The 24591-nt window shown below is 42.6% G+C and overlaps 1 pseudogene; it reads left to right on the top strand.

Annotated features, from left to right (window-relative positions):
• The first annotated feature begins 828 nt into the window (after positions 1-828).
• LOC100587927 overlaps positions 829-24591 on the top strand; it is a 41007-nt pseudogene continuing 17244 nt past the window's right edge.

Genomic DNA, 24591 nt, shown 5'->3' with positions numbered 1-24591 from the left:
AGATTGCGATGTAGAGCTACTGCATAAGGAGTAAATGAGAGAATGCGGGTAAAGAGCTTAGAATAGTCCCTGAGATTAGGTAGTAATCAAGTATCAGCTGTGTTGATATTATGAATTCTCTCATGCAGTAGGAATTAGAAAAGAAAGCTTTTTCTCAAACTAGGCCACACAATGACTCTTTCGAGGAAAAATGTACTGATCTCATAATCGTATTCTGCCAGCTTCCTTGGCAGCTCTGAACGCATTTCTTAGCTCCTTTTCTCTAAGGGCCTCCATTTCTCTGCCCCAAAGAGCTTCTAAAATAATCCCTAGAGTGACAACCTTGAAAGACAGGCCATGGAGCAAGTTCAGCCTCATCTGCTGAAATGTCCCCTTATGAGATGAGCAAGAAGAGAAGACAATTAAAAGATGATAAATGGGCATCAGATTTGCTCCATTTCCCAGCCTAGTTTTGGCCTCACTATGAATTCATGCAGACCAGTGTGGAGACCCTGGTAGTTTTTTTCCCGTTAACCATGGCACTGACTACCTCCCATCCTGCTGGCAGACTTGTGGGGAGGGGGGTGTGTGGTGGGCACCTGGCAAAAGAGGAGATCTGAGATTGATGGATGGGAAGCCTTCCAATGCCATAAATAATGCAGCCGTGAGTCCCATTGGCCATGGAAATTCGCAACAAGTAACTAATGAAGTCTTTAATTATGAAGTCTAGCTATTCAGTCTTCCAAGAAGGCACGGTTCCTAATAAATACTCTGGCAGAGGCCATAAGCAGGGGGTGGGCTGTGTTGTGTGGCTGGTCGAGTGTATGAGAGACCACCCACAAGGCCGAGATGGCAGAGCAGCTGGAGTGTGGCTTGTCTGTGACCTCAGCAGATGGGCTGCCGAGGAAAAAAAGTTCCCGACTGCCCTTTTCCCTGCCCCTTACCCCACCCTCTGGACCGCCCAGACGCGTGTGAGGAATTGGGTCATGGCTATGGCCAGCCCACCTGCACGCAGCTCATCCACAAACGTTACCTGGCTCCTTAACGACTTGTTTTGTGCATTTCCACAAGTTAATTAATTTGCAGGTTCACCTATTAGCTGTGAATAGGATGTGATTTCTTCCATCCTGCTTGTTACGGCTTCCAGCTGTGACCATGTGCAAGCATTACTTGGGGAAGAAAAAGTAGGAATGATTCTCTCCTCTACATGGAGTATGGAAAAAAAAAATGGGGAAACCAGGAAGCACTTCTTATAAAAGTGCATTGAAGGTAGAGATGTCCGGTTTAGGGGGGCAAAAGGGATTCCCTAAGACTGTGTCCACAATACAACAAATCATTTGGCAATTCTCCAGATCATTTGGGCTGAAATCATTTTACTGAAAGATCCAGAAAGTTGAAGCTGGGTTGCTTTTACATTTATTTTTTGTTTCTAGTCTGACTGGTCCAGAAAATTACCTCAATTTTCCACCTCACTTCACTTGTCCAGCCAACTTACGGGGAACTCAGTTAATTGCTTTGTTCCTGACAAGGTTCAAATCTCAAGTCCAAGAAATGTGGCTTCTAGAGGCAGCCCTGGTGTGCTTGGGCCATCCCAGCACTGCCTTCCCAATGACTGGAGGGCATCAGCGCTACATTGGGGTAGGTGATGGAGAGAATGCCATGTCATCTAAAAACTAAGAGCCAGATAGACCCCACCATAGACTTCCAAGGGAATTATCAAAAGAGGGGAAGCCTATATTAGAAACTTTCAAAGCTCCTTCGGGTGGTATCCATGGAAACTAGAGGAAACAAAGGTAACAGGCCAGCCTTACTTCAGGCTGTGGAGGCGGCCCAGAGTGAGTCTGAGCTAATAAAGAATGCTCACTAAAGTTCCTGCACAATCTGTTGAGACACTTGCAAGCCTCGGAGCATTTTTTACTTTGGCCTGGAGCCTCTGAATCTATTTAGCTGATGATTAATTGCAGGAAAGGTCCTGGGAAACAGATCAGGAATAGAAAGTGGTTTATATCAGAGTGATCATTAAAATTTGATCAAAAGCTAGACTTGGCTAGTTACATTTTGAAGGCATTTTCTGAGCAAGTTCTAAAAAGCAGTTCCCAGCCTTCCCCACCATGAACTCTCATTGAATTTCCAAGTAATGTTTTCGGGCATTGCTACAAAATGGGTCAGAAAGAAGTGGAACAAAGCAGCTGAGTGGGTTGGGATCTTTTTAGGTGGTGATGTGGAGAGCAGAGCAATAGAAAGGGTTTCAGGGATAAGGCAACTGGTGAAAACCTTCAGAAGCCTTCGCAACAATGAGTATGATTGACTTCAATCTCTCTGTGTAGGAAAAAGTAGCATACAATCAATTTTGAATTTACATGTCACTTAGGTCTTATAAATTAGTAAGTCTGAAGATTGGAATTAATAATATTTTCTCATAGCTGCAGTGCTACAAATCCTTAGTTTTAGGTGTCACCTTAGATGACAGTTCTTCCAGAAGCCTTCCATCCATCCACCCAGGCTGCACTAAAGGCTACCTCTCCTGGTGCCCCCTAGCACCATATCTACCCAGGGTAACCTTATTGTACAGTTGTGAGTGTCTTTTTATATCTGCATCCCCTACTAGACTATAAGTTCATTTTGAGAGAACTTTTCAGCTTTAGCTCAGTGCTTAGTACTCATAAGTATTTCATAAATATCTGCTGAATGAATGGAAAAATGAATAGTTGTTAAGTTTCCAGCTCTTCCAAAGAAATCTGTTTCAACAGGAGAAAAATAAAACCCTAACTCTGATTTTTTATAGATGATATCTATTGTTCTCTGCTACCATCCTGACACAAGAGTATACCCTATGTGACAATTCCTAATAGTTACATGGGTTCACACTGCTTCTGTCAGAAAAGGAATTTTGGCTTCCAATCAGGAACTCAGGACACCAAAACCATATTCATTCTGCTTCGGTGCCTTTAATAAAGACAGTTGCTTTCTGCCTCCCCACCTGCTGTGGCTGGTAAAGAGGGTTCTTTTCCTTTCTTTTCTGCATATGCCCTTTCTACTTAGTATATAAAGAGGAGTATCTCCTAGGGATTGCAGCAGAAAGGACTCCATACTCAAATTCATAAGCACAGTTCTTGTATCCCAGAGAACACCTATTAAGCAATGGATGTGTATCCTGGAAGCTGTCTGTCTCCCTCCCTCTCCCCCCCATATTAAAAAGGAGGAAAATAAATAGACCATTTTGAATTTTTATATTTCTCTTGTAGTAAAATCATTAAGAATGCTCAGCTCAATACGTTCTTGCTCTGCACTCTCACAGCCAAAAAGAAGCAGCTATCCCCAGCCACTTTGAAAGCATCTACTTCTTTTTATTTTTTTTTTAACAGTTTCCTTTGTGCATTCCTTAGCTTTGCTCTTGCCATCTTGCAATATACAAATGCATCCCTTTCCATCTTGAGTTGCCATTTGATCAGGGAAGCTTTTGCCCTTAACTGTCTGGATTGTGGAGATTTTTAGCTACTTTATTGTTAGCTGATGTCCTTGGCAGCTGGAGTGAGGAGGTTTGAGGATAGCAAAAGTATAGTAAGAAAGTAAATTGGGTAGGCAAGAGGTAAAGACTGATCTGCCTTGAAGGCAACATCTATCCCATTCACATTTTGTGAAAAATATTTACATAGTCAAATACTATAACTAGCGACTATTAATTTAACCAAAATGTGCTGTAACTATCTGGGAGGATGAAGAATGGAAAGAAGGGACATATTGGGAGAAGGGGAAACATGGGAAGGTTTTAAGGAGTTAAATTTAGCTCTTCCATAGGAGAAAGTCAATACATAATGTCCAATTCTTTCAAAGCAAGAGATTACTGCATATTTTAATATATAGCATTTTCATTCACTTCATGATTTCATTCACTTCATTCCAAAATATTTTCTAATTTCCATTTTGATTTCTTCTTTGATCCGGAGGACGTTTAAAGGCATATTCTTAATTTCCATAGATATGAAGGTTTTCTTTTTTCTTTTGAGACGGAGTCTCACTCTGTCACCCAGGCTGCAGTGCAAGTGGTGCCATCTCCATTCACTGCAAGCTCTGCCTCCCGGGTTCACCCCATTCTCCTGCCTCAGCCTCCTGAGTAGCTGGGACTACAGGCGCCCGTCACCACGCCCGGCTAATTTTGTTTGTATTTTTAGTAGAGACAGGGTTTCACCATGTTAGCCAGGATGGTCTCAGTCTTCTGACCTCGTGATCCACCTGCCTCGGCCTCCCAAAGTGCTGGGATTGCAGGCGTGAGCCACCGCGCCTGGCCGATGTGAAGGTTTTCTAGGGTTTTTTGGTACTGATTTCTTTTCATCTGCAATGTGCAATTCTTTTCACATGCTACATAACTTCAATTCTTGGAAATTTGTTGAAACTTGCTTTGTGACACAGTATATGATCAATTTTTCTATATATATGCTTTACAAATATATTCACTGTAGTTGTTGAATGCTCCATCTTCTCAAGTTATTTGGCATTCATGTTGCTGAAGTCTTCTGTGTTCTTACCAATTTTTATCTGCTTGTTCTCAGTTACAAAATGTGTTTTTAAAAAAACTCCCACTAGGCTGGGCACGGTGCTGTATCACTTGAGCTTAGGAGTTCAAGACAAGCCTGGGCAACATGGGGAAACCCCATCTCTACAAAAAATACAGAAATCAGCCAGGTATGGGGGCATAAGCCTGTAGTCCCAGCTACTCGGGAGGCTGAGGTGGGAGGATGGCTTGAGCCTGGGAAGTGGAGGTTGCAGTGAGCTGAGATTGCACCACTGCACTCCAGCCTGGGCAACAGAGTAAGACCCTGTCTCAAAAGAAAAAAAAAAGAAAAAAGAAAAAACCTCCCACTAAATCTAAATTAATATTTTTGTCTATTTTCCTGTTTAGTTCTGTTAGTTTTTGCCTTATATTATTTTGAAGATTAGATTTTTAGGTGGATACAAGTTTAGAATTGTGATATCTTCCTAATAAGACATATATTTTATCATTAAGTGTACATTTTTGGAGATATGGTTTACTAGTAATTGATAGAAATAAAGCTATACCCACTTTGTTTTCATTGATATTTAAAATGTATTTTAAGTCCATCTCTTTATTTTAAAAAATTATTATTATTTTACAAATAATATCTTGCTGGTCTTGAACTGGTGGCCTCAAGCGATCCCTCTGCTTCAGCCTTCCAAAGTGCTGGGATTACAAGTGTGACCCACCATGCCCAGCCATCTTTTCACTTTTAACATGTCTATATTCACAGATAGAATTTTAATGAACATCAAGTTGGTTTTTGGTACCAGTTTGAAGATATTTGGCTTTTCATTGCCTTATTGTATTACATGCAGTTACTGCTATATTTGGGTTTGTAATCTTATTTTATAAAGTACCTTATTATTTCTCTGATTTGGTCTACGTTCTTTTTTTCTCTCCTTTGTTTTTTTTTTATTTAAAATTATTATTATTATTTAGAGACAGGATCTTGATCTATTGCCCCAGCTGAAGTGCAGTGGCATGATCATAGCTCACTGTAACCTCAAACTCCTGAGTTCGAGCAATTCTCCCACCTCAGCCTCCCAAGTAGCTGGAACTAAAGGTATGCACCATCATGGCTGGCTAATTTTTACTTTTTTTGTTTTTTTTTTTGTAGAGACAGGGTCTTGCTATCTTGCCCATTCTTGTATTGAACTCCTGGGCTCAAGTGATCCTCCCACCTCACCTCCCAAAGTACGGGGATTACAAGTGTGAGCCACCATGCCCAGCCCTTCGTTGTCTTTTTAGCTCTCAGATACCTTCAAGCAGGTATTTTTGTATTTTATCCCATTATTCTATCTGCCCTCAGTGAGTGGATTGGTTTAAATTGTCTAGTCTATCATTACTAGAATCTCAGTTTTGGTTTTTTTTTTTAAATAACAGTATGGAGTCTACTTAATTATAGGTCTTCATTACATCATTATAGTTAAAAAGTGTATCTCATTTCTGGGAAAATTTGTTCAGCTTTTATACCAATATTAGAATATTAAAACTCATTTTCCTGGCAGCTGTGTTTGCTCACACCTGTAATCCCAGCACTTTGGGAAGCTGAGGCAGGAGGATTGCTTGAGCCCAGGAGTTTGAGACCAGCCTCAGCAACATAGTGAGACCCTGTCTCTACTTAAAAACAATTTTAAAAATCGGCCAGGTGTGATGGTGCACACCCGTAGTCCCAGCTACTTGGAGCCAGGGGTGGCTGAGGTGGGAGGATCGCTTGAGCCCGGGAGGTTGACGCTACAGTGAACCACGATCATGCCACTGTACTCCAGCCCGGGCGACAGAGAGACACCCTGTCTCAAACAAACAAAAGAAAACTTGTTTTCCTGTCTTACAGTCTAGGAAGAAAACTGCCAAAATTATAGTCACATTTTGTAATTTTTTATGTAATTTGGATATATTCTTATAGAGTAAAAATATCAATGTAGAACCACATACATTTAGAATTGGCCTTTATTGTTTTAGGGGAAGTCTGAAAATGATTTTGCCCTTCAAAAACTCTTCAAATTCTTTTCTCTTCCATGTTTCTAAGATTTTTTTTCTTTGCCTTCCCATAGACTTTTTAGCTCCCTTCCTTCTGATCACTAGCTTATGCCAGAACCCCGGGGAATTTCCACTTAAAGAATCCAACATCCTGGTCCTAAGACAGCAATAAAAGTAGATTTTTAAATAAAAGTAAAACAGGCTACAGTATCTACAGTCTAAGATGAACAGAGTCCAGTAAAATTGTTCTTGGATTAACATATGCTGGAACCTCTGGAACCTCCTGGGGGTGAATAATTGCTGAGTTCAGCATCTTGCCAAAACAGATTCGAGTGTTTTGTGCTTGATATCTTTTCCAATTAAACCATTCTACATGCTATGCTTCCTCATAATAGTACCATTAAAATTTGATGAAAGTGTATGAGATTTGCCCTTTAAAAAAATCAAGCACTTTATTTATATAGATTGGAGGATTTGGACCTAATAAGTTGACCCAATATGATCTTGATACTCCCTTTCCTGAGACATGCTGATGATTCTTTCAAATAGATGATGGTTTCTTTCCATCACACTGGGTACCTCTACTTAGGTAAGCAAATGATTGACTCACTGTAACTTCCAGAATAAACTCTGCTTGGAATTATAGCAAAACTATCCCGGATAGAAATGTTAGCTGGCCACAGACACAGAGCAAATATTCCCAGTTGCAGTTGCTTGTTCATTTTATTCATAAAACAGTATTTATTGAATACTAGTCACTGGGAATAGAGCAGCGAAAAGTGAGACTTGGTCCTTGCCTCATGGGACTCATGTTCTAGTGAGAAGACATGATAAAAGTATCTACTAAGTAAATAAGACAATTACAGGTTGTGCTGTGTTTATCAAGAACATATGCAGGATGATGTAATAGACAGTAACCAGGGAGGTCACTTTATATAAGAGGGGGAAGGGAGGGTCTAAAGAATTTAATCTCATCCTGAGGGATGAGAATAAGCCAGCCATATAAAGATCTGGGGGAAAGTAAGTCCAGGCAGAGAAAACAACCAGTGGAAAATGATTTGGTATAGGCCAGGACCACAAAACAGGCCACACTAGAGGATAGAACAGGAAAAAACAGAGAAGAGGCTGGAAAGGTGGGCAAATCATTCGGTTTTTAGGAACTTAGAGACTTCAGTAAAGGTTTACATGAATCTAGTTGTAAATGGATATTTTCTCAACACGCGTGACTGGAGGGATCCAATGATCCTCCCTATAAGGCCAAGGGCAATTTGTCAGGATTGATCTCTCATAAACTGCACAGAGGTTTTGGCCCATAGAAAAAACACCAAGTCACCAAACCTGAAGTCAGAACACCTGGAGCACGGGCCTCAGCTGTGTTCATTGTAAATGGGTCAGGGACATCTCCAGCGCATTTCCTGGGGCTCTTACCACATCTGGATGAAAATGCGAGTGAAAGCTTTTGTCAACATGGAGAACTACATGAATACAAAGTGTTATTCTTTTTTATTTCTGGCACGATCTGTCTCCCGTAATGATCTTTTCAAAGACACTTTACGAGGCAACAGGCCCCCCTGGCATTGCGTAGTGGGTAAAGCAGGAAAGGCTGTGCTCACCCACGTGGTTATGGAAGGACTAAGTGGGTTGCATGTGTGAAGGTGCCCCTCCTCCTCATAAACGTAGTCCAGTACCTTCTGTTCAGAATTTTCTCCTATGTCATCTCTAGTTCCCACTCCAAAACTTACCTATCCCTGTAACCCATGTTTTCACGACACTTCTCTACAAGGTAAAGAAGGATGGATTTGTGATGTGTCCACCAAGTTATATTACCCAGGTAAAATGAAGTAATTTCTACAAGGCCTAAGCAATAACTTTAATTTAGAGACTATATCAGTCATTGCAGAAGTCACCTGAAATATATATGTATAATTTCTGGATTTTTCTGTACTCCTCATATCACATCAAGTAGATTGCTGCTGATTTTGCCCACAGTGATACTGGCTCTCCCCGGAGTGTTAGACAAAAACAACACACCAGACATTGTCTATGCATCTCTCTTCTCACCTGAGTCTCATCACTCATTTTCAGACAGATCTCCCTGGTTTATCTGCTGCTCTGACATTCCCCACTCCTAATCCAACATTTTGAGCAGCTTTGCCCTTCCTTCCTCACTAAGAGCCCTATAGCCCGGGATGGTCCTGGATTCTACTTGTTTTTCTGGCATAATTATGAATAGCACAACACCCCTCTGTATCTTTCAAATGCATGCTAATATAGAGGATACATTATTGGGTAACCCCACCTGTAGCGGAATGAGTTTGAGCAAAGCTGGAAACCAGGTGTAGGTGTGAAAAAAGGAAAAGCTTAAAAGTGGAGCTGCCAAGACAAAGCTAAGGAGGTGCCAGGTGTTGACCTTTCTCCAGCCTCATTCTTCTGTCTGCTGGGCTCGGGCCAGCGATAAGGCTGCTTCTCCAGAGAGGTGCCCGATGAGCATGTGAAGGCAGGAGAGTCACGGAAATCAGAGATGAAAAAGATGGGAAAGAAAATGAAGCGTGGCCTTAGGAAGGCATCAAAAGGTTGTGCAACCACGAGGATGTGGGGAAGACAGCATTTTGTTGCTTGTGTTTTACCTCCATTCCTGTGGGGGTGGCAGAGTGCCAAACACTCCTATCTCGGCTCTATTCCCTTTGCTCTTTGTCACTCACTTGTTTCTGCCGAGGACCATAGAGGACTTACCCTTACTAGGAAGATTGCCAGTGTTAGACCTGCCTGACTGGGCAGGAGGCAGGAGACTGGGGTCTGGTCCCTTTTGTTACTTGGTGACCTTAAGAAAGTTACTTACAGAAGCTTTTCATTCACAAAGAGAGGTGAACCACATGGTCCCTAAGGCAATATTTCAAATTATTTGTGTATTGCTTAAAATAATTTGAAAAACTACTTCTTCCCTTTGCAGTTTACATTATTTAAAATGTTTCTTCAGGCTGGGTGCAGCGGTTCACACCTGTAATCCCAGCACTTTAGGAGGCCAAGGAGGGCACATTACTTGAACCCAGGTGTTAGAGACCAGCCTGGCCAACATGGCGAAACCCCGTCTCTACTAAAAATACAAAAAATTAGCTGGGCATGGTGGCGCGGGCCTGTAGTCACAGCTACTAAGGAAGCTGAGACATGAGAAATGCTTGAAGGTTGCAGTGAGCCAGGATGGCGCCACTGCACTCCAGCCTGGGCAATAGAGTGAGACTCTGTCATAAATAAATAAATAAATAAATAAATAAATAAATAAATAAAGTTTCTTTAACAAAGGATACAACTTCCAATACATAATAAATATGAACATTTTAAAAACCCTCTTACATCATTCTTTAAAATGTATCCAAATACTATAGCCATTTTATAGCCACCATCATAATTTTAAAAATATATCAATAAATTATTCTTTAACAGCTGGAAATTTTACATGGTTACTCTTTCACTTTTAACTCATTTTATTCTATTTCACCAAAAGAATATTACCCCAATATAACATTCTGAATACTTGAAAGTCTTTTTGAAAAGTCACTCTATCCTTCTTTCATGCAGCAAAAGTATATAAACAAATTGAAATTTAAAATATTTCCTGTGACTGGAAAGTTCTAAGTAAGGATAATAAAAAGTTTAGATGGAGTATAATTGTTTTGACCAACTGTAATCATTAAATATTAAAATTTTATTAGAAATGTATCTCAGTAAAATCAATACAGCTGTTTGGGTCTTTAAACAAATTCAGTTATGTATGAACGAGTATAATTTATTATATCAATTTTATTCCACTTTTCTGTCCTTAAAAAATGATGCTGCGGTGGTTTTTTTCTTGTTTGTTTGTTTTTGAGACAGGCTTGCCTCTGGAGTGCAGTGGCGTGATCTCAGCTCACTGCAACCTCTACTTCCCAGGCTCAAGTGATCCTTCCACCTAAGCCTCCCGAGTAGCTTCGACTACAGGCACGCACAACCATGCCCAGCTAATATTTTTGTATTTTTTTTGTAGAGATGGGGTTTCACCGTGTTGCCCAGGCTGGTCTCGAACTCCTCAGCTTAGGCCATCTGCCTGCCTTGGCCTCCCAAAGTGCTGGGATTACGGGCCTGAGCCACCGTGCCTGGCTGTTTTTAAAAATGTTAATGCAGAGGAACATTGTTCATATAAATAAGCAGAGGTCCATGAAAGGAGTTTTGTCAGAGTAATATCACTCATTTCTCTGAAGTCCTCAGTTATATATAAAAAATGATCTGTGTGATCTATTATCAAAAATAATTTTTGGGCCAGGCACCGTGGCTCACACCTGTGATCCTAGCACTTTGGGAGGCTGTGGCAGATGGACCCTGAGCTCAGGAGTTTGAGACCACCCTGGGCAACATGGTGAAACCCCATCTCTACTAAAATACAAAAAAATAGCTGGGCGTGGTGGTGGGCGCCTGTAGTCTCAGCTACTTGGGAGGCTGAAGCACAAGAATCACTTGAGCCGGGGAGATGGAGGTTGCAGTGAGCCAAAATCTTGCCACTGCACTCCAGCTTGAGCTACAGAGCCAGACTCTTGTCTCAAAAAAACCCAACAACAACAACAACAACAATAATAATAATTTATGGCCAAGCACAATGGCTCATGCTTGTAATCCCGGCACTTTGGGAGGCCGAGGCAGGAGGATCACTTGAACTCAGGAGTTTGAGACCAGCCTGGGCAACGTGGTCAAGCCCCATCTCTACTAAAAAATACAAAAATTAGCTGGGCATGGCAGCTGAGGTGGGAAAATCACTTGAGCCTGGGAGGTTGAGGCTGCAGTGAGCCGATTGTGTCGATGTACTCCAGCCTGGGTGACAGAGGGAAACATTGTCTCAAAATAATAATTTTAGTGTTCTACCAGCTGATAATTCAATAGGTCCTCTTTTAATTTTATTGACAACAAAAGCTTACAAACTACTTTTGCAAGAATCTGATCTGCAAAAAGATGTATTTCCCAATCTTTAACGTTGTTCACTTTCTCAGGATCAATGCCAACTTTTTGAAATGTGCCATCCAAAATAGAAAGAGGCTATTCTTTGTATGATGAGATGAAAATAAATCTCCAAAGTAATCTGAAAGCAAAATAACAAACAAGTGTTGAATTGTTTGAATTGTTTCTTTATTTGGCTTCCCAAAAGTCTTCCTGGCCTGGAGCAATGCATCAGCGTAAAATGCAGGACAGGTGAGAGGTACTCTTGTCTTCTGTCAAGTGAGAGAAGGAAGGCTGAAAAGGAGAAAGAACCATCAAGGTGCTTTCCCAGACAAATGAGTTTTATAGACATTCTGTATCTAGAAGCCAATTCCTTTAACCTCCTAGCCCATGTGTATACACCCTGGGGAAAAATCTTCCTGAATCCTCAGGACTGTATGTGAGACAGGAGAGTTCCCTGGCCCTCCTTGCAGGAAGTGTGACAGGGGTGTGGCTTTCTGTTCAACCTCCATGAGCTCAAACCCCTTGCAGGAGGGGGAGCATGCAGACAGGCAGATGCAGGAACCAGGGCGAGCACTTTTGGGCTCCAGCCCCACAGCAGCATCTAGGGGTGGGTGTCTGTGACTCCGAAAGCGCAAGTGGGTGTGTGTTATAATGCACTCTGTTAACCTTGCTGTCCACAAATGGCTTAACTGTTAGACAGCTCAGTGGACCCTCTTGGCACCCAGGCCCTAGTCTGTCATCCACGAAGAATCAGGTCGCACATGGACTTGAAGAGTGAATGTAGGGATTTTATTGAATGGTGGAGGTAGCTCTCAGTGGGATGGATGGGGACCTATAAGGGGGATGGAGTGGGAAGATGATCTTCCCCTGGAGTTTGGCTGTTCAGTGTCTGATCTGTTCTGTGATCATCCCTAGCCAAACTCCTCTCAGCATTCAGATGCTCCTTTTCTTCTCTCTTTCTCTGCCATGCGTTCTGCTGTTTGTCTGCTCATCTTCCCCCAGAGCCTGGGGTTCAGGGTTTATATGGGTACAAGATAGGGGCATGGCAGGTCAATAGGCAACTTTTGGGGCATGAAAACAGGAATGCCTATTCTCATTTAGGGCTGCAGGTTTTCAGGCTTGAGGGTGGGGCTTTGCCAGGGAACTGCCCTCTTCCTAGTAGTTCCCTGTCTGCATGACATATACCTCAGATTGACGATCCAGCCCTAATATCTAAAAGTCCAGTGTTAAGTAAAAGCAGAAACAATTGATAGAAATTTATTTTTTAAGTAAATCTGATTTGTTTCTGATTAGATAATATATTCACCTGGCATAAAATTAAGAGGTACTAAAAGCACACAGTGAAACTCTGCCCTCCCATTCTGATCTCTTAGTCTTCTGTTCTCTTCCCCAGGCAATGGATGTAGAAAGTTCATTGTGTAACTGCTAAGATAATCTATGCATATTCATGCAATTAAGGACAAATATTTTTTTCTTTCTTCTCTTTTGCAATTGCAACCGTGCTATACACACTGCCTTGCAGCTTACTTTTTTGTTGTTTTGCATTAAAATTGGAGATTTATTTTTATATAAACACACAAAGAATAGCCTCATTTTCTTTTAAATGGCACAATAATCTGTTGAATAAATAATTTGCTGAAACGGGCCCATATTTAGGTTGTTTCCAATAATCTCTATTGAAATAGTGCTGTGATGGCCGGGCGTGGTGGCTCACGCTTGTAATCCCAGCACTTTGGGAGGCCGAGGCGGGCGGATCACGAGGTCAGGAGATCGAGACCACGATGAAACCCCGTCTCTACTAAAAATACAAAAAATTAGCCGGGTGTGGTGGCGGGCGCCTGTAGTCCCAGCTACTCGGAGAGGCTGAGGCAGGAGAATGGCGTGAACCCGGGAGGCGGAGCTTGCAGTGAGCCAAGATTGCGCCACTGCCCTCCAGCCTGGGCAACAGAGCGAGACTCCATCTCAAAAAAAAAAAAAAAAAAAAAAAAGAAATAGTGCTGTGATAAATAATACTGTACATATGTCACTTTGCATTTGTGTGAGTATATTTGTTAAGAAAATTCTTTCTTTTTTAAAAAACATTTTATGGAGATGGGGTTTCTCCATGTTGACAAGGCTGGTCTTGAACTCCTGACCTCAAGTGATCCAACTGCCTTGGCCTCCCAAAGTGCTGGGATTACAGACATGAATCACCATGCCCAGCCCAAGAAAATTCTAAAAGTGGAATGTCTGGGAAAAGGGCTTATGTATGTGTTATTTTGATTAGATGTTAATAAATCACTAATCTTCAAGGAGGATGTAGCACTTTACCAGCAGCAAGTGTTATATGGGTATGTGCATTAGTTACCTATTGCTGCCTAACAAATCACCCCAAAACTTAGTGACTTCAAACAACAATCATTGTTTCTCATCGCTCACAGTTTCCAGATGCAAGGACGGCTTGGCTGGGCTATTCTGGTTTGGGGTCTCACAGGAGGTTGCTTTTCAGATGGATAATTTTGAAGATTTCCTCACATATCTGGTACAGGGCTTACACCTCTGGTGCACAAGCCAAAACTCTCGGTGATGGAATCACTGGGACCACTCAGGTATCTCTTTCTATTTCTATTTCTTTGTGGTCTCTCCACATGGTTTCTTCAACTTGGTGATGTCAGGGTAGCCAAACATCTTACATGGGGGCCCAGGTCTCCAAAGAGTACCTGGGAGACAGAAAGGGTGCCAGGTGGAAGCTAGATCCTTTTTATGGTCTAGACTTAGAAGCATGTCCAGGGCTAGGGGAAGAGAAGAAAGATGCCTGGGGCAAGTGACTGAAGGAGGCATCCTTATAAAAAGCCATGCTTGGATGTCACATAGTATCCCTTCCGTGATCCATCCAGTGGGGTGAGTTAACAAGCCCACCCAGGTGTAAGGAGAGGGGACACAAAGGGAGGGAACTCCATCTTGGTGGGAATAGCGTCAGTCACATTGTTATAAAGAGCAAATTGGATATATGCTCAAGGTCTTTTCGCCTTTCCAATCTGATGAGTTAAACATGGCATTTTGTTTGATTTTGAAAACAAACTTCTTTTTGAAATATAATTGAATTGTACTTTCAAATCATATTATACATATCAAAATCTAAGAATGAGGCGAACATCTTTTCAGTGTTTGCTTCCTCTTTAGCAAATTGTCTCCATAGCCTTTGCCCATTTTTCTATTGGTTTTTAGATCTTTCTCTGTAAGAAGAGTGTATGGGTGGGCGTGTGTATGTGTGTGTACAGAGAGAGGAAGAGAGAAAGGAAATTAGTCTTTTGTTTGTGATGTGAGCTATAAACATTTTTTCCCATTTATTATCTACCTTTTACTTTGCTTATGGTTTTTCCATGCCAAAAAATTATTTTTGTGTAGTTAAATTTCTCTTTTCTTTTAGTCTTCTGGATTTTTTGTCATACTTGAAAAGCCCTCTCTCACTCTGAAATTATAAAATTTTCCCCATGTTTTCTTCCACTCTGTGTGTGCATGTGTGCACACATGAACACATGCATGTATATGTATGTGGTTTTTTTTTTACATCTTTACCTTTGCTGTATTCAGTATTAATTTTACTCTAAGGTATGAGGTAGGGGTGCAAATATCCTTTTTCTTGATGGCTATCTAGTTGATTTGAAATGTTGCCTTTATTATATAAATTACTGAAGTCAACGTTTGTAATTCCATTTCATTCATGTATGTGGGTCTTTATGTGATAGTGCTACAATATTTTAAGAATTGTAGCTGTGAGATGTATTGTCTGGTAGGGCGACTTCCGTTTATTCATTTTTATAATTTTGTTAACTATTCTTTCTATTTTTTTAATGAAAACCATTTATTAAGTTAATTGCATGGTGGTATTACTGGTCATGAAATGTGATTAGGATGAGCGTGCTCACCAGGTGTTTCAGATTTTTCTGAACATAAAAAAAGGGAAATGAAACAGCCAGGCGTGAGCGCCTGTAATCCCAGCACTTTGGGAGGCAGAGGCGGGCGGATCATTTGAGGTCAGGAGTTCAAGACCAGCCTGGCCAACATGGTGAAACCCTGTGTCTACTAAAGATACAAAAAAAAAAAAAAAAAAATTAGCCAGGCGTGATGGTGCAAGCCTATAATCCCAGCTACTCAGGAGGCTGAGGCAGGAGAATCGTTTGAACCTTGGAGGTGGAGGTTGCAGTGAGCCAAAATAATACCATTGCACTCCAGCCTGGGTGACAGGGCGAGACTCCATCTCAAAAAAAAAAAAAAAAAAAAAAGGAAATGAAAGATTCTCTGGTATCCTAAATAGAGAGAAATCTGTCATTAGAAGGAAGAAGTTTCCATCTCAAATCTGCAGAATACTCTGCAGCCTTGATCTGAGCCATGATGATACTTGAAGATAAATAACTTAAATTGGTGGAGATTAATGAGGAAAAAAAACCCCTAACTTTTAATATGATTATTTTCCTATATTAATAATTTAGATTTAATGCCAAATCTCCCAAGATAACAGAACCTTTCTTTAATTATTAGAAATCACATATAACTTCCATTTGTTCATCTGTAGTACTATTTCTATATAATTTATGTTTTCCTAAAAGCATGGGAAAGGAGTATGAATGGGGTTCACTCATTAGAAGTTTTATTCACCAATATTGTGTTAGATTTTTCCCTATTTTTCAACAAACAAGTTATTTTGGTGAGTAGCTCTTAGAGCCACATTCTTGTTACTTTTCCACTTTGTCTCAAGATTGTAAACACTCACATTTCTATGTTCTGACTAATGTACAACAATATTAAAGCACAGGCCTTGGCTCCTGTTGAAACTTTCCTACCGAAGAGATCAAAGGCATGTTGCTATTGTTCCCTCCTATTCTCCTGGGATCCTAGAAGATCCTGCAGAGTCTCTCGAAGGACAAGCTTTTAAACTGCCTCGAATTTGCAGAGGTTTTACTATTATTCATTAATAAAGGGCCTCAGGATTTCAGTATTTCTATCAAGTGGAAATCCAAAGCTCAAAAGTTCAAGTAAAGCTTGAATAAAAGGCAAATGGAAACTGCAAATCTAAAGACCCCGTAGTGGGTTGACTTAGGTTCTCAAGAAGATATGCCCAATACCTGTGAATATGACCTTATTTGGAAATAGGGTCTTTGCAGATATTACTAAGATAAGGTTCTCGAGATGAGATCATTCTGCATTTAGAGTGGGCTCTAAATCCAATGACTGGTGTCCTTGTAAAATAAAGGAGTGGGAGATTTGGCACTCAGAGACACACAGGAGGCAGAGATTGCAGTGGGTGTCAGCAACCCGAGGAACAGTAAAGCTGGCCAGGCAGGCAGCCTCCACAAGCCAGGGAAGAGGCTTGGAAGATGCTGTCCTTCGTTCCCTCCAGAAGGGACCCACCTTGCTGACACTGTGTGCACTTTAGACTTCTTGCTGTAGGAATACATTTCTATTGCTTTAAGCTACCCAGTTTGCAGTAATTTGCTATGGAAGCCCCAGGAAGCTAATACAGGCCCTTTTACCCATCCAGGCTTTTGTCTTCAGAGTCCAGCAAAATTGTGAAGTAGAAGAAACACTTCTCCAGCATCTCCCCCTGCAGTCCCCTCTATTCTCTCTCCCCTGTCTTACTGCCCACTCTGTCGCCCCTCAGCCAGATTTCTCCTTCCTGAATTTCCTCTCCTCCAAGTGCCAAAATATTCTTCTCCTTCCCTCAAATTTCCCACTGTACCAGGGTCTCCGCTACCAATCAGCTTACAACAGCTTACGGACGTGTTCACAGCAGGGTGGAGACCAATCCTGTGGTGGGGGCTGGACCTCTCAGGAATATTCTTATTTTCAGAACAGTTGGAAAGGAATTCTCTCTACTGAGGGAATCTCTGGAATTGGCATGTGGTCAGAGGGACGCCTCTCTCAGGCCTCCCTGTCTCCTTCCCCTCACCTCCTCCTCAGGGACCCTGGTTTCTGTGGCTTTGTTAGAGAAAAAGTCCCCACCATCTCTACAGGCCCAGCACCCTACAGTGAGTGGGGTCCAGCTGGCCAAGGCAGATGGGCCTAGAGGTTAAGGCTAGTGGGGAGCTGTGGAGAAACTGCTTTGAAGGAAGAGAGATTTTCTGGGATGGCCATATGTAGACAGGACTGGCTACATAATTGTAGGGCCAAGTGCACTGAAAATACAGGGCCAATTGTTCAAAATTCTTAAGAATTTCAAGATGGCAACAGCAGCAGGTATACACCCCAAAGAAAGGAAATCAGTGTATCAAAGAGATATCTGCACTCCTATGTTTACTGTAGTAGCGTTCACAATAGCCAAGGTTTGGAAGCAACCTAAGTGTCCATCAACAGATGAATGGATAAAGAAAATGTGGCATATATACACAATGGAGTACTATTCAGCCATAAAAAAGAATGAGATCCTGTCATTTGCAACAGTGTGGATGGAACTGGAAGTCATTACGTTAAGTGAAATAAGCCAGGCACACAAAGACAAACTTTGCATGCTCTCACTCATTTGTGGGGGCTAAAGACCAAAATAATTGAACTCATGGAGATAGAGAATAGAATGACGGTTACCAGAAGCTGAGGAGGGTAGTGGGTAGGGGAGGGAAAGGGGGGGAAGGTTAATGGTGCATAAATATAGTTAAATAGAATGAATAAGATCTAGTATTTCATAGCACGACACAGTGACTATAGTCAACAATAGTTTATAGTACATTTAAAAATAACTGAAAGAGTATAATTGGAATGTTCGTAACATAAAGAAATGATAAATGCTTGAGGTGATGGATACCCCATTTACCCTGTTGTAATTATTATGCGTTGTATGTCTGTATCAAAATATCTCACATACCCCATAAATATATATAACTACTATGTACCCATAAAAATTGAAAATTAAAAAAGGATGGCAACAGCAGAGGATTAAACCACGGGCAGGACCATTCTAACCATGGGGCCTGTGCTGCCACGAAGGCTGTGTACCTAGAAGCCAGCCCTGAGTGGGGTCCCCTAAAGCTTTCAATCTTAACTGAGGGGAGTATTACCTGGGCGGTCAGTGGGGGTCCATTTGTGGACTCGAGCTCATTTCAGAAATCAGTGTGGCATAGCAAGAAGCTGCCATCATCAAAGCTGTGGGCTCAGCTTGGCAAGGGGGACCTCCAGGGAGGCCATGTATGATTTGTCTGGATGAGTTTGTATAGGTAACCAAAACAAAAAAATTTAAAACCCAGGAAAATGGTCAGGTATTTAAAATGTTTCCACCAGTGGGGTTCCTGGTAGCTGGGAGAGCTCTTGTTTATGAACCATAAAGTCACCTTGTCTCTGCAGGCCCAGGAACTAACTAACTTTGCATAAGAGAAGGGATGAGGTAGTCGGGATGGGGAGTTTGGGATGAAGGGAAAGGTTAGAATGTTGATGAAAAGGGAGCTTGCAGAAGACGGAGGCGGGGGAGATGGAGGGTGGGGGGTGGGGAGAGATATGTCTAGGGGCCTTTTCTTTTTCTTTTCTTTTCTTTTTTTTTTTTTTTTTTTTGAGACGGAGTCTTGCTCTGTCACCAGGCTGGAGTACAGTGGCACGATCTCGGCTCACTGCAACCTCCACCTCTCGGGTTCAAGCGATACTCCTGCCTCAGCCTCCTGAGTAGCTGGGACTACAGGCACCTACCACCACACCCAGCTAATTTTTGTATTTTTAGTAGAGACGGGGTTCCACTATGTTGGCCAGGATAGTCTTGATCTCTTGACCTTGCCATCCACCCACCTCAGCCTCCCAAAGTGCTGAGATTACAGGCGTGCGCCATCGCGCCTGGCCTCTAGAGGGCTTTTCTAAGGGAGGTTCTGTGTGATGTGAACAGGGAGGCCTGTGGACCTCCCTCCCCACACTCCCAGCCTGCCCTACTACCTCCTCCATCTCTGCCCTGGCACATTTTCCATTAAAAATTTTTTTTTCAGAAATCATTACAGAGTAAGCTTCCTTTAGGGGAACAAAGAAAAATATTTAGTCCATGGTGAGAGAAGAGAATTGTGGGGTGATGGGGTGAGGGTTAGTATATCATAACCTTGTAAAATGAAGGTTACACCCCTGCAGAGCTCACTGGAATGAGGCAGGTAGTTTATGTAGCCTCAGAAAAATCACAAGACTTGCTTTATATTTTCATTTAGTCCCTTCACTTGGAAAAATCATGAAGGGAAAAAGGAAGGCTAGTAGGCACAGCCTGGTTGGGGGTGACTTCAGTCACTGGGGACAGAGGAGGGTTTATGAGACCAATGGCAGTTTAGTTCTGGGGGTGAGGTGGGAAGTTGGGGAAGTAGAATTAAAGCCACAGACTCCTACCTGGCTACCTGGCTGACAGCAGATAAGGCCCTGAGAGTACGCAGGCTAAAGCCATGCCACTTACGCTCCTCTTGCCTGTCTAGCTTTGGGCTTTTATCACAACCAGATTCAAAATTACTGCCCTATTCCATTCCCTCTGGATCCTGGATACTTTGATGATAGGCATAACTTTATTGCTAGACAATAAACACTCACATTAATGACATTTTACATTTAGAAAGTGCTATCTCTATGTCACTGTAGTTGGTAGGTTGCGAGGGTGTATGGTTGTGGTCAAATTCACCTGTGGTGGAGTGGGCTGAGGCCAAACTCTGTGTCATGGCAGCTGGCAATATGGGGAAGGGAAACTGGGCATCTTTCGTTTACCGAGCACACAGAAGTTTTTCTTTGTTCTAAGTACAGGTTCTGCAGATGAAATGCCTCAAGATACAATGTGTTCCCCTTAAAAGCCCAGAGAAAATGTCCGTTGATACTGTCCAGTTTCTATAAACCACACTGGTACGAAAGAGAAGGGAGCGCTGTGGCTGATGTTTGGCATTCTTGTGCAGGATGGGGAGAGGCATTTTCCATTACGTGGTTCACCAGTGAGACCTATCGCCACCCTTTCACACTCTTTCAGAGTGCAACCTTTGCTGGCCTCAGCTCTGGGGAGATTCCCAGGCAAAGTCCACTGGCCCATGACAAAGCAAAAAGCATTCACTTCTAGCAGGTGGTTTCAACTTCAGTCCTCAGGTGTACAATCAATTCAAGCATATCATCTTCTAAAGCAATGGCTTCAAATCTACCCTATGTGAGATAGTCTCTGCTATGGAACAGCTACTCATACTCATTAAAGCAGCCAAAAATATTAACATTATAGAGTCCTAAAATGCCATTTGGTAGAGGGTTTTTTTTTTTTTTTTTGAGATGGAGTCTCACTCTGTCACCCAGATTGGAGTGCAGGGGCACAATCTCGGCTCACTGCAATCTGCGCCTCCCAGGTTCAAGCAATTCTCCTGCCTCAGCCTCCTGAGTAGCTGGGATTACAGGAGCCCGCCACCACACTCAGCTAATTTTTTATATTTTTGGTAGAGACGGGGTTTCGCGATGTTTGCTAGGCTGCTCTCGAACTCCTGACCTCAAGTGATCCGCCTGCCTCAGCCTCCCAAAGTGCTGGGATTACAGGTGTGAGCCATCACACCCGGCCAAGTTTGTTTTTGTTTTTATTTTCTTTTTTGAGATGGAGTCTTGCTCTGTCACCCAGGCTGGAGTGCAGCGGTGTGATCTTGGCTCACTGCAACCTCCACCTCCCAGGTTTGAGTGATTCTCCTGCCTCAGCCTCCCGAGTAGCTGGAACTACAGGTGTGCACTACCACACCTGGCTAATTTTTGTATTTTTAGTAGAGACGGGGTTTCACCATGTTAGCCAGGCTGGTCTTGAACTCCTGACCTCAGGTGATCCACCCACCTCAGCCTCTCAAAGTGCTGGGATTACAGGCATGAGCCACCGTGCCTGAGGGGAGTTTTGTTTTTGTTTTTGTTTTTTTTAAATCGTCAATTCCTTCTGCCACAAAAATATAGCAAGACTTGATTTTAGGTATCTGTATTGTAAGTTAGGGTTATATGATCCCTGAAAAGGGTATTTTCCAGTTTAAAGTAATCCTGTGTCTTCTCCATCCTTGTTTTTTTGAGATGGAGTCTCGCGCTGTCGCCCCGGCTGGAGTGCAGTGGCACGATCTCGGCTCGCTGCAAGATCCGCCTCCCAGGTTCACGCCATTCTCCTGCCTCAGCCTCTCCGAGTAGCTGGGACTACAGGCGCCCACCACGACGCCCGGCTAATTTTTTGTATTTTTAGTAGAGACGGGGTTTCACCGAATTAGCCAGGATGGTCTCGATCTCCTGACCTCGTGATCCGCCCACCTTGGCCTCCCAAAGTGCTGGGATTACAAGTGTGAGCCACTGCGCCCAACCTCTATCCTTTAACACTTATCTCCCCGTTCCAGACCACCACTCCCCTCACCCCCCACCAAGAGAAAGCCTGCAGGAGGCCAGTGGTCTCATTCCATTGTTTAAAGGGCTGAGTGAAATCATCCACTGGGGATTCCATCCATCAAATCAAATGTTATGGATTTGGTTTGTTTGGTAGATGAAAAAGCCTAAATTGGCTGTCTCCCAGTTCATTCTACATACCACTGTGTGAAAGCTAAGACCAAGGGCCCTCCCAAGAAACAACAGAAAATGGATAATTCTGTGAAATAAGAAGCCAGCAGTTCTCAGCACTTCCCACCAGGCCCTGGTCAAAGTCCAGCATGTCTGCTGGTCCATAGTCTCTAAAAGTGGAGAGCAAAGGAGCAGCCACCGCAGCCAGGTTGGTTCATTCATTCATTGCAACAAACATTTACTGAGTGCCTACAATGTGCCAGGCCCCGTTCTGGGCCCTGTGGCTACAGCCATGATCAAGATTGTTGATGTGGAGGCAGAATGTTCAGGACACCATTGGCCAGGCACGGTAACTCACATCTGTAATCCCGGCACTTTGGGAGGCCAAGGTGGGTGGATCACATGAGGTCAGGAGTTCAAGACCAGCCTGGCCAACATGGTGAAACCCCTTCTCTACTAAAAATACAAAAATTAGCTGGGCAAGGTGGCGCACACCTGTAGTCCTAGCTACTTGGGAGGCTGAAGCAGGAGTATCACCTGAACCTGGAGGCAGAGGTTGCAATGAGCCGAAATTGTACCATTGCACTGTAGCCTGGGTGACAGAGCAAGACTCCGTCTCAAAAAAAAGAAAAAAGAATGTTCAGGACACCCATAAGTCATGCCATGTAGATACAGAGTCAACCCTGGAAATACGTACGGTCACAGAACCTTCTGACAAGGACACTGTCACTGACTCTCTCTGCTTTCCATGCTCCATCCCACAACTATCCCCACAAGTGAATATCGCCAAGGGCGGAGAACTCTCTGCTTCTGAAGTAAGCTATTCTACTTTCTACCTGTCCTAGTTTTGTCCCCTAGAGCTTCAGAGAACCTCTGTGCCCCTTCTGCTCCATGATCACCCTTCCAATATTAGAATGCAGCTGCCATGTTTCTATTATCCTTCTTCACAAAGAATATTGGGGACCAGGGCATGGGAGGATGGTCCAGATTGAGTCCAAGCTAAAGTTCATAGCCAGGTGCGGTGGCTCATGCCTGTAATCCCAGCACTTTGGGAGGCCAACGCAGACAGATCACCTGAGGTCAGGAGTTCGAGACCAGCCTGGTCAAGATGGTAAAACCCTGTCTCTACTAAAAATACAAAAAATTAGCCAGGTGTGACGGCACGTGCCTATAATCCCAGCTACTTGGGAGGCTGAGGCACAAGAATTGCTTGAACCTGGGAAGTGGAGGCTGCAGTGAGCCAAGATCATGCCACTGCACTCCAGCCTGGTTGACAGAGCAAGACTCTGTTTTAAAATAAATAAATAAATACAAAATAAAGTTCAGAAATGCCTGGGATTTTCTGGAAACTGCTGGGGCAGGCCCACCAGAAGTTCGAATTAGAGCCTGAGCATCCTGTAAGGAATGTACTTATCCAGAGAGAAGATGACAACTGGGGTGACCACCTTGACCCACATACCAAGCCTTGATCATCAGAGAAAGGGACAAACCTGAGCAGAACTCAGGGCACAAAACAGATTTTAAAAATGCATGTATATACAGGACAAAAGTGAAACAAAATGTTAATTCTTTTTCTGGGAGGTGAGGTTATGAGTGATTTTAATGTTTTCTTGTATTTTTAACATTTTCTACAATTAATATATAAAACATAAATTGACGAAAACTTTGTTTTTTGAGACAGTGTCTCATTCTGTCGCCCCAGGGTGGAGTGCTGTGGCATAACCATAGCTCACTGTAGCCTCGAGTTCTTGAGCTCAAGATCATGGGCAATCCTTCCACCTCAGCCTCCCAAAGTGTTGGAATTATAGGCATGAGCCACTACAGCTGGCCTAAAACTATTTTTTCTTCTATTATTTTTTTTTTGAGATGGAGTTTTGCCCTTTTTGCCCAGGCTGGAGTGCAATGGCGTGATCTCAGCTCACTGCAACCTCTGCCTCCCAGGTTCAAGCGATTCTCCTGCCTCAGCTTCCTGAGTAGCTGGAATTACAGGCATGTGCCATCATGCTCGGCTAATTTTGTATTTTTAGTAGAGATGGAGTTTCACCATGTCGACCCGGCTGGTCTCAAACTCCTGACCTCAGGTGATCCACTCATCTTGGCCTCCCAAAGTATTGGGATTTACAGGTGTGAGCCACTGTGCCTGGCCTAAAACTGTATTTTTAAGAAACCATTTAGAAATTGATTTTCTACAGTGATTTACTTATCTGCTCTATTTTACTGAAGAACAAAGGTCCTTTAGTTTACATAATAAACAACATTCAGAAAAATGCTGTTTGCAAATATGTATTATGACACTGCTCACCATGTTGTTTCCTTGGAATTAGCCATTCCCCCTCCTCTAAGTGTATGAAAAAAACAAAAACAAAACAAAACAAAACACCTGGTGCCTGGCCCACAAAGATACTTTAAAATGGCTTAATCATGTTCTTTAAATAAGCAAGCAGCAAATCCTTATTAGCATCTGTATGGTTTGAAAAAAATGAAAGTAACCACCAATAGAAATTCATTTCCACTAAAGGATTGCAAAGGGTCTTGCAAAGAAGGCCTGAGACTAAGAGCATTAGTACAAAATTTCTGGAGAAGTTAAACACTGCTTCTCAACACACAATCACATTCCATTAAAACTGCTTTGCAGATGTTGGAGAGATTTGCAAAACTGATAAAGACATCCA

Source organism: Nomascus leucogenys, chromosome 2, assembly GCF_006542625.1.
Source record: "Nomascus leucogenys isolate Asia chromosome 2, Asia_NLE_v1, whole genome shotgun sequence".
In the NCBI taxonomy this organism is placed as follows: Eukaryota; Metazoa; Chordata; class Mammalia; order Primates; family Hylobatidae; genus Nomascus; species Nomascus leucogenys.
This window is presented reverse-complemented; position numbering and strand designations above follow the sequence as displayed.